Genomic DNA, 12,193 nt, shown 5'->3' on the forward strand with positions numbered 1-12,193 from the left:
AATTCCATGGTTAGGTACCGACGTACCTACCGTACGCGGTTCTATAAGTATATACAATTAATGCTAAATGTCCATTGCAATCCACGTTGTTTAATAGTACACTGCAAGTTCTAATTCCACCGAAAATATAATAATGTAATAATAATAGGTTGACATTGTAATAAACATAAATATGCATTATACTTTATATTATTATAATATTATTGTATACCTTGGGAGCTCATCGTCGCTTACTACTCTGACTGCAACGTAAATCTAAACGCGTTTTCCCGCGATCGATACTTTAGCATTAAGTATACACTTTATGCCTATATGTCTATAATCTATATAGCAGCGGTTCCCAAACTTTTTTTTCTGCGGTGTCTTTTTTTGGATCCAATTTAGCCACGGTGCCCTGCTGTGAATAACACAAAAGATAGAACAAAAAAAAATACTCATTGATAATCAATTTTATGTAGACCGCGGTGCCCTTAGAAAGTTCTCGCGGTGTCCCTAGGCCCTGCGCACAGTTTGGGAACCGCTGCTATATAGTATTATACCAATAGGTACACGTCATAATAATGTACGCTTAGTCTGGAATGGATAAACATCATAGAGGTATATTATAAAATACATTTTAGGTTCTTATATAATATTTATAGAACTGTGGAAGTAGGATGATCACAATAATATATGAATAAATATGAAATCGTCGTTAAATTAAGTATTCTTCAAGCGTGGCGGTTTGAATTTCGATTTTCGTTAATCGTTTAAGCCACCCACCTTACATTTTTAAAACCGTATATATTATTAATACGAGCCGTTTTACTATTTTTTTTCGCGTGGCTCGCGTGCTATTAACATCGTTAAGATAATACTTGATGATGACAATAATGATTAACAATAATAATATATTGTATTATTTCCTTATTGGAAATAAGGACTACAAAAGAACAAAAAGTCCAAAAAATTTAATGTTTGAAAAAAGTTTCGGCGTTTTTCGTAACCAAATATGTGTTACATGGATAAGTGGTAAGTATAATGACGGCCACACGCACTCACGCATCGAAAATATATGTATATGAAGATGTGCTATACCCCCAAAAAAATCATGAATGTCTTATTGTTTTCGATGATTGGTGAACGGTTCTTAACGTGCTTACAGGTAAAGAAATTTTTCAAATAAACATGATTTCTACATAGTATTGTTATTATTTATTGTACAAAATTATAAACACAAATACACGTTCTGTGTCTATATAAAAAATTAACCTATGGACATTGTATCCCCCGCCAAAAAAATAATAAAAGTTCTATTTAGTCGTCGGCGATAGCTTCAGCGCGAAATGCCGATTTGAAATTGCGTGTAGCATATTAATATAAAACAACGTGAAATTTAACCCCTCCGGGCCTCCCCCGTCGATAATAGGAAACCCACGACGATCATTGTTCTTAATATATACTCTGCAGTGTGCTAATATGACAGTATATATATATATGTAATATGTATGTATGCGCTGTCATGTGTACTGTTTATCTACTTGCCACCTATGATTTAATCTATAATGAAAGTCACATCGTATAAGTATATAGGATATAATATGTATGTGCGTACTTAAAATGCACGTAAATAGGTACCATAAGTAATAATAAGGCTTGGAAGTTGAAGTCCTATAAAAATGTAAATATATGTATATAAAATCTAAAAATTCCCTTAAAAACAGTTTTAAGTCATTAAAATATCAAAATAAATTATACTTTTCCTATATAGTTAATTTTAATGCATTACATTTTTTGTATTCATTATATTTTACATTAAATAATAAAACGCAACAAAATATATTTAGCATAATATTATTAATATTATTTGTATGAAGAAGTATATTTTAATATTTAGTTATTTGTTAGGTTTATATTTAAAAAGTACAAATATTTTTTCAAATGAATAAGAATTAAAACTTAACTAAAATTATTTGGTTTTGAAATTATTATAATGCAACATGAATCATAAACGAAAAAAGTCGTGTTAGTAAGTTAATAAATGAAAATCAAATTTCGAATAATGCTGCAAATTATAATAAGCTATTTAGATTCATGTGTTATTATTAAAATAAATTTTCAGTTCGAAAAGTATCGTCTTAGATGATATAAAAATAATAAAAACAAAAAAACAATTATAAAGCCATAAACTTCAGCCTTATAAAGTTATAACCATATAGTTGCAGCATCATCCGTATTCCTTATAGTGTCGTTCAATCGCGCAACGAGATGATGACCGTCCACAACTATGTATTATATGCGTTTTTACTTTTTACAACACGTCCGTAATAATAATAATAACATACGATGTGATGATACAGTTCCATATACGTCAGGGATGGCGAACCTATGTCACGCGTGACACAGAGTGATACGCCAATTTAAATATAATTCATAATTTTTACTTCATTTTCCAAAAAAATTACTGATAATTTAAAATTATTTTTAACTTATTATTGTAATATATTGTAAGATATTATTAACGTTATGCTATCGTAATCAACATAATCTGTACTTGCCATTTCCTAATCTCGTAAAATTAAATACGTACATCAAATAAAATCATGTTTATAGGTTTTAATTATTTTTTAAGCAAAAAGAAGGTCTGAAAAGTTTCTGACACATGAGGCAAATAAAATCAAACCAAACATTTTGATTTGACACGCAGTTATCAAAAGGTTCGCCATCCCTGATATACGTCGTAAATAATATTATTAAACGCGGTATACATGTTCGATATATCTGCAGGGGATGCTGCGAACGTTCTCGGAATAGCCCATCGTAAGTCGCCCGAACGCCTCAATATAATACATGTGTAGTGTATTATATTATTTATATGTATACAACGCGCATGTATGGTGTGTATACAATAACGCATATAATATATACTTATACACACAGTGATGTCTGATGCTTATATATATTATATAAAATATATTTTACGTGTTCGCCACTCCCACCCTTATCCGCGCGACTCGTGTAGGCGGATTTGGGGTCCGAGTTCGGTGGAGCGAAAAAGTAGTGAGTCGACGACAACCTATATATATACACTGCACGGTGACGCGGTATGTACACCTAATATTATTATAGTATATTATAAGAGCTCGAAGCCGTATATTTTTTTCTTTTAAACCACGACGATAAATTCGAGTCTTTTTTGAGACTTAGATGCGGTTTAACCTGCGCTTATTCCCCCGTTGTGATGACATTATAATACATAGTACGTATATATACCGCGTAAATCCAACGGCTGATATACCGTTTTCGCCCGGGAAACTAAAAGCTCGTCTTAAGAGGACGTATAGTTATAGATATCCATATTCCCACATTTTATTAACGCATAACATAGTAAATTTTACGTCCAGAAGAATTATCTGTTTTATCATTTTATTTTTAATATTAGAGTAAATTGATTTATTATAAAATTTAAAGATTAAAATATTATCTGAAGTACCTCGATAGGTTTTTGTAATATTTTGTAATCTTGAAGCAAGTTATGAGCACCGTAAGTTGTTAAAGTTTTTTGTAAATTTTAAAACGCTCACAATTTACATCTGAATTAAAACATAGTAAAAATCATTGAGGTTCTCTAGAATCTAGATACTGATCTCACCTTTAAATTTGATAATAAAAAATGCACTCTGGAATTAAAATTAACAGAGTAAAACGTAAATTTTCGGTATTATGCGTTATTATAGTAAGACAGGGGCAATGCACGTGGTAAACCGTCCTCTTAAATCACCGCTGATGCCTACCAGCTTGGTACCGTTACGGGTAATATAGCTATACAACACGCTGATACCCATGTGGTGCTGTGCTCATATTATTTAATAATATATATAATTCGCAGGATATGATATGAATATAATTTATGCACTGCAGTATACAACTGCAGCGCCGCGGTCCAACATGAGCTGTTATCGCGATTTTCGTGTGGGAAAAAAAGTCGGTACTGCTCTTTGAGCGAGATTAAGTAAGTCATATATTTATATTATATGCGTGCGTACAACAGTTGTCAATGTAATACATAACATGTAGCACCGCGGCGGAATCTCCTTTTTTACAACAATAATTTTTTTTTTTTTTTTTCGTATGGCGTATGTAGTTCGGGAGTAAGCCCGGCGCAACAATAATAATATTAATATACATAATATAAATATATAATATTATAATAATATGCGCGCTGACGATGGGTCACGGATGCAGTGGAGTAGACCATACATATATATATATTATATTACCCTGTCGTGCCGCACGTTAACAACCCGTGAAATGTTGTACGGAGCGTTCGCGGGCGCGTGAGTGTATAATCGCACTACACGTATATTATACGCCTATAATGCGTTATTATTATACTCATTATATTATGTGCACGGTGCACATACGCACTCGTCCGCAGCCTTTTTCGCAGCGAACCATAAGGAAATATCAGTGGTATATACATATTTAACTTAATTATTATATAGGTATAATACCGCATGCGCCATGCGGTGCGATTTCATTATGATATACCTATTTTATTATTATTATAACACTGGACATTGTTGTCGTCGTCGTATATAGGTATAATAATATATAACACCCTATAGTACACGTACAACGCCTAGTGGCGCAACCATTTGTGGAGGGGGTATGGGTTCAAACTGAACCTAATTTTTTTTTTCTTTTCAACGTTATAGCCAGCCGCACTATATTATATTGTGTAAAAAAAAACTAAACCCAATAAATATATGATCATGTATGTACGAATGTTATTGAATTTATTCAAATATAATTACAAGTCCCCTCACAAACCTGCGGTGATTTATGTTATTGTTGGAGTGTTGGACCCTCCCTTTCATTATGTATACCGTTATTATTATAGTTGTATATTATATACATTATACAATATGTTCCCGCCTAAATTAAGCGTCCTCGTTGAGATAAGAAAACATCTATAGAATGGAAATCGGTTAATTGCTTACTGTATCGTGTGGTCGTATTAATGTTTTACAAAAAAAAGATACGTATTGCAGATACTAGCCATTAGCCAATAACTCAGAATAATACCTATGTCTTTTTTTCTTTTTTTTTCATTAAAAATAGAACATTTACAAATTTGTTTGTGTATAATAAGCAATTAATATAATACATGTGATATGGAAATTTACATGATGAGGAGAGGGAGGCTGTCCAGTGACAGAACCCTCAAGACGTACCTTTATACGCCAAGAAACGGCAGTGTTTGACTTGTGCTTATTCGTATATCAGAACTGTATACTTAATATTATATTAATAGTTTTAAAGAAGAATACGATTTCGAATCCTACACGCGGATAGTGTATACGATGAAAGTATTTTTCCTAACCCGCCACAATACGATATGGTCGATATAGCGTAGACTATAGAAGTATAGACTATAGAGTATAGCGAAAAAAATAACATTTAATTTTATATATTGATATACATCGTAACGCACACGGCACATCACGTACTTGTATTGCTATTGCTATGCAACATACACGTATATACATCGACACTTCGTACACTTATGTTTATATATAGTTATATCAACTTTGTATTACTGAAGACCGAAGACCATTATATTCTTATAGGTATAATACAAATAAAATATTATTTCCTCATATAGATTTGAGGTAGGTTAAGTTAGGTACTTACATTGAGTATACTGTTTTTTCTTTAACACAACAATTATGTATGTATATATAGGTATATAAGTATTATGTGCAGCCGTCGCAAAGTGTCGGTTGTTTGGTGGGACATGGACAAAATGTAATAACGTTTAATATATATATACCGAATACTGGGTCAAATAATTATCATTACTATTAGTCTATAATACGTAACCGTCATAGTCCGCATCAATTTTCGAATCCGTTTATCGTGTAAATGTGTATTTTAAATTCAACATTGTACGTACTACGTAATATTATAAATATTATATTATTAATTAATATGTCACTATTGTCACTACATGCGACAGAATCGATCGTTTGCGTTAATTTGTTTTTAATGATCATTTACGTACATTTTTGCAACTGATTTCTACACGACTTTTTAAAATTAAATGTAAAATAAATGTAAAATGCTTTAGAATAAATATTATAATAAAATATGATAATAATTATAATTATAAAAAAAAATAAAAAAATACGAATCCAATAATTGTTGAGTGAAATGTTTGTATTTTCATTAAACTTCTATCCTATATGTGTATTTGCTTTATATAGATTATAGTTAATATCCATATTCATAACGAAAGTTGAAAGCTGAGTATAAACTGATGTGTTAAAAATATTTAATTATTTGCCATACCCTATATATAAGTTATAACTATATATATATATATAATTGTATATTAATTTACACAATCACAATTTGATCACAACTAGTAATACAAACGTTTGCCAAGTCTGGTCGCCGCAAACGAAACGTGCTTTTTGCTATTTAGGTTAGGTTCCTAGTATACAATATACATACTTATATCGGCTGACCTAATAATGTACGCAAAGAAGTTATTATTTTACAAATCTATTATGTGAAAACAGTATTATATGGAGATTTATTTATCATTTTCAATAAGCAGATCGAAGTAGTTAGAATAAAAAACAAATTAAGTTAATAGTAAAATTAATATTTTGATATCTATTTTTCAATATTTTTTGATACAATTTTCAAAATGAGTACAAACGTTTGACAACTGTTCCATGTCACATGCATCATGATCCACGGTGACATGATGGTATATAATTTAAATGATGCCACAAATGATTTAACAGTAAGCGAGTACCAGTAATCAGTAGGTTTATACTAAATATATTTAAGTTCTAAACCTAGTACTTATATAGTATATACTATTTTTTTTTATATAATTGTATACATTATAAAATAACAAGTTTTACATTTTTACATTGTGTTTATATTTCACAAGAAAATTTTTAATTTATTGTTAAAAAAAACTATGTATAATATGTATAATAATTTTCGTTATATTGTAATCGTCAAACTAATACGTTAAAGATTTATTATTAGAAAATTTAATTCTTAAGAACAATACCTATAGTTATTATTAAGATTGTGTATTTAATATACTAAAAAACCCTGAAGTATGCGTGGACTTATGTACTAGAACATAGAGAAATGGTATGAACTCTATGAATTAATCTTACTTGTAAATTAGTGACTATAATATACACAATAAATTTCAAAATGAGAAAATAAACTTTAATTATTTAGTTCACAAATTCAACAATTATATACGTTATACCGTTAAATGGTATCGTTTTGGTAATATACAATACATATAGTATGCGTTATATATTAAAATTGTAAATAAATCAATATACGACTATGTGTATAAATATTACAAATAAATAAATAAATAATAAATTTATAAAAAAATTCTTTCTGAATTTGGAATCAATACATATTCAAAATCATTAAATCTAAATCCACAACTTAATCAGTAGGATATAAAAAAATAAATACTGACTATTGTAATACATTTATATCGTGCTTTTTATTTGTAATATATCTACTTACAATTTACAAGTAAGATTTCATGACGATGTGATTTTAGTAACTAAAAATCTGAGTTCAAAAAAAGTTAATGCCAATAGTGTTTAAACTTTTTGTTATTGGTATCAACATGACAACATGTAACTATATTTATATTCAATTTGTATACATACATACTTCAAAAATATTATTGAATATCATATCCATGGAGGAATAAATCTATATACCTACAATCTACATAGAAAGTAACAGGTATACTTACTACAAAATAATTTAACTGTATTGAAGTGTTCCATTTAAAGTGTTATGACCATTTTAAAAACAAAAATGCTAATAAATTACTTCTAATTTAATATTTTTAACTAAAACTTTTATTTTACCTAACTATTCTTAAGTAAATATAATTATGTACCTATACATAATATTAATATATCAACATATTATGTTTGCGTTGACAACGCATTCATTTACCAACAAATTATTTATGAAGTGTATCCATCAGCATGTTATTATTTGTACAAATGTGCAAAAAAAAATAAATATACTATGTTTTAGGATAAATAATAATAATAATATTTACTTTCGATAATCTATCATCGTTGTACTATGGTTATAATAAGTTATAGGTTATCTCTACAAAATTAAGACAGGTTGGAAACTAGGCACCAAATAATAACTTAACAATTAATGTTATAAACTTATAAACAAATATTATACTCTAAGTGACTAAGTAAAACAATATAACAAATAATTATCGAGACTTAATAGTATAACTTATAAATAGTATAATCAAAAATCAAAATACAATGCGCACAAAAAACCATTAGAATACGAATACCTAAATAAGTATATAGATGTATAGAAACCAACAATTACAGTGTATACATTTATATGCCAGATTACTACGAAATATAATTATATTTATACATTTAACTCTATAACTGCTATAACTCTTACCTTCAAAGTTCAAGCATAAATGAAAAACCTGCAGATTTTCAGATGCATCTTTTTCATCTAGATAAAGCTTTAGCCGATTCTATTTACAAAATAACAATATCATTAAGATTTATACCTATTTTAAAATTATTGTTTTATAGTTTTTACATTATACATTGTGATTGTATATATACAACATAAAATTGCGTTTGCGTTGTCCGAATAATCGAAATAGCATAAAAGTGATTGATTTGGAAAATAAAAAAGAAGGACTTGAAACAAATCGGCATATAGGTATACTTCACTTGCACGATTGCCTTCAACCTGGATTTGACCAGGGGTGGGGGCTTTGCCTCCTACATCATACACCACTCATATGAAGGGGATACGCTACCCATCATACCTCATTTACATCACTCCTCAATAGCAATAAATATATAAAGCAAATTTGACAAATTGTGTACACCAATAAGGCAATAACACAATTCAATCTATAAAATATAAATTGCATACAATAAAAGCATTATTTTATGTTTTGAAGTAACTGACAATTGTTAACTGTTAAGAATTTATGCTAACGTTTATAACTAGATTTTAATTTTTAATATACAACAATTATATAACTTCGACATATTATTTAACTCTTAATGGTTATTTTAGTTTTTTTCGTTTAAGAAATAAAAAGACCTTATTAGCATGTGTTGACATCATACTTGATATGCATATTATATTTATGCATACCTAACAGCGTATTTTACATTCAAAAGAACCATCCTACTTTGTTATTATTATTATTATTATTATTATTATATAGAGTTATATGAGAATGACCTATCATCTAATTTAAAAGTAAGCATTTTATCCAAGGCTCAACATAGGTTTTTTTAGTATTTTAATGTTAAAACAAGTTATAAGTACTTATTTTAAAAATTACAATGCGGTAAAATTAAAAAATTAAAAACATGTGTAATAGTTTTATATTATGACAATATTTATTATTCTTGCATCACCTCAATTGTATGCTTAAATTCTGATAAATTATCATTGGTAATACATATAGGTATCTTACAATAAATTTATATATGTCATTACTCATTAATCATTATCATTTGCTTTTTATTACAGTGCTTTTCCAATGTATTCCTTAAATCATCAAAATAATAATAAGTGATAAACTGATAACTGGGCTGATACCAGCTGGTTTGGTACGGTTAATATGGTTAGTAAACATTGCACCAGTCACATACGGTGGCAAAATATGTTATTGTTATAGTAACAATTTGTTACGCCTGGATGTGTGGTGATTTTAAACATGTACATAGGACGCAGCATCAACAAATTAAGTAAGTAAATAATATAATCCACATTATTTTATATCATTGGCCAAATTTAATAACCTAATATAATAACCTAATATAATCTAATACCTTGTCACGTAATTAGGATTTTTCTTTAATAAATAAAATAAATAGTTCAAGACGTTTAAGTCTAACCGTTGATAACGTTCGTATACGAATTTTTAGTTTAATTTAGATTGGGTTTACATTTTTTTAGTTTTCAATTTCTTGGAACTTGTTATGTATAGCGACGGAAGGTAAACGCTTCTCGTATTATGTAATTATAAAATGCTGGTTAAGAATTAAATATTAGATATTATGTACTTATAATAAATTATTTTGAAATATCTACGATGTTCTGTACAAAGAAAGTATTTTCCTTCGCTATAAATACATTTCAATTTATTTATCCTTCAAGGTTTTTAAATTTTACTTGCTATTTTCAGTTGGTAGATAGTTGCAAACATTGAATTTTTAAATTATTTCTAGGCTCTGAATGCTCGAGTGCTGCGATTATCGCATGTTTACTGATTGACGCAAATTTTTGTACATTTTCCCACAGTTATCATTTTCCTGGTGAAAAAAATGTTTTATCAAACGTAATATTAGCCAAAATATCAATAATTTGTTGTCAAAACTCAATTTAGTCAATATGTCTATTATATAATACGTCAAGAAATAAAATATACCGCACGAATTAAAAACTTATCTATTTTTATGAATTAAATTAACTATTACAGAGGATTTAATATTTATATTACCAGTAAATAATAAAACTAAATGCCTATTCAAATAGACTATGAAATAGTTTTGTTGTATTTAAAATTTCAATAAGTATTATTCATAGCCAAACTATATATTAAAATCCAGAATCCTATAGGTTATGACTTATGACTTATGATATTTTCGGGAAATGGTGTACACTGCAACCAAACAAGAACCAACACTATACTAGAACAATCTCTCATCCTTTAAAAATGTATGGCTATCTTCCAATATGTGGTCAGTGGTCTACTAATAAAATATATGCATCCTATTATATATTATATACATATATATATATTATAATTTAGGTATTATGAACCATGTTCTACCGCAATACTATTTATGCAATAGTACCGATATAAATTAAATATTAGACAGTATTATTTATTATAATTATTTTATACTTGTAAAAATGCATAAATTACTTTAAGACTGTACTGATGCCAGTGGCGTAATTGTGGGGAGGGGGACAAGAGGGGGTACTTGCACCCCCTGACAATTTTTTGAAAGCTAAAGGTATATATTTTAACCGTGGGGGGAGGGGTGTCAGGGTTTTGATAATAATAAATATATTACACTCATTATACATTGCCCCCCTAGATTTTTTCCCAGTTACGCCACTGACTGATGCTTATTCAGTTTTAGGAGAATCTAATCTAAATAGCATCAATATCAGTACAGGAAATGGTTGACGTCTAGAATTGGCAGAAGAATTTTGTGTTAAATATTTGAGTAAATTCAAAATTGATCTATTATAAAATATTATCTAGGTCATCTCAGAAGTCAGAGGCTTTTAAATTTTAAAGCGAGCTATAATTTTATTATTATGGTATTTTACAAATAGTTACACATAGCTTATTAAAAATCAAAATATCAGTAAAACTAAAGAGATACTCTGGATAATATTCTTGCCTTTAAGTTTGATTTCAGGTCGATTTGCTCTAATATTTATAGCTAATATAAGAATATAACACAAAATCAGATTCTTCTGAATAAAATCTGCTATGTTTGTTTATATTTGTCTTTTTACACATTTAAATATGTTTTAGCAAATATAAGCTGTCGGACATTTGAAAAAACCTATTCTGCTGTCCTTTATAACTTATAGGTATTTATTAAGTCGGTACCTTATACTTTGACAGTTTTACTTTTTATAGGTACTTATAAATAATTTACATTTTGCCAATTTTATTTAACTATTTTTAATTTATTATTCACCATTTCAAGAATATATAGTTTACTTAATATAAATATGAATATACAAGTATATAATATATTAATATAAATAATTATTATTTTCTTATTAATATTATTAAATTGTTCAGAAATATAGAACTATATGAAAATATATGTAGGTTGTATAAATAGGTAGGTAACTATAGTGTTTCAGAATTTTCCATTTCACTGATTAATTTCAATAAGTATGTATAACCGATGGCACCATTGTTTTGAAATTTGTGCTATATTGTCAATGTAATTATTATTGAAATACTCGTTTGGTGATAGGACTCAGCGGCAGTTTCACATCAACAACTTTTTTCACTCATAATGCATTATTTAGTGTTTTCCAAACAAGCGAATTCACTCAAATCGTTATTATTATCTTTATATTTTTTTAA

This window comes from Rhopalosiphum padi, chromosome 4 (genome assembly GCF_020882245.1).
Source record: "Rhopalosiphum padi isolate XX-2018 chromosome 4, ASM2088224v1, whole genome shotgun sequence".
Classification (NCBI taxonomy): Eukaryota; Metazoa; Arthropoda; class Insecta; order Hemiptera; family Aphididae; genus Rhopalosiphum; species Rhopalosiphum padi.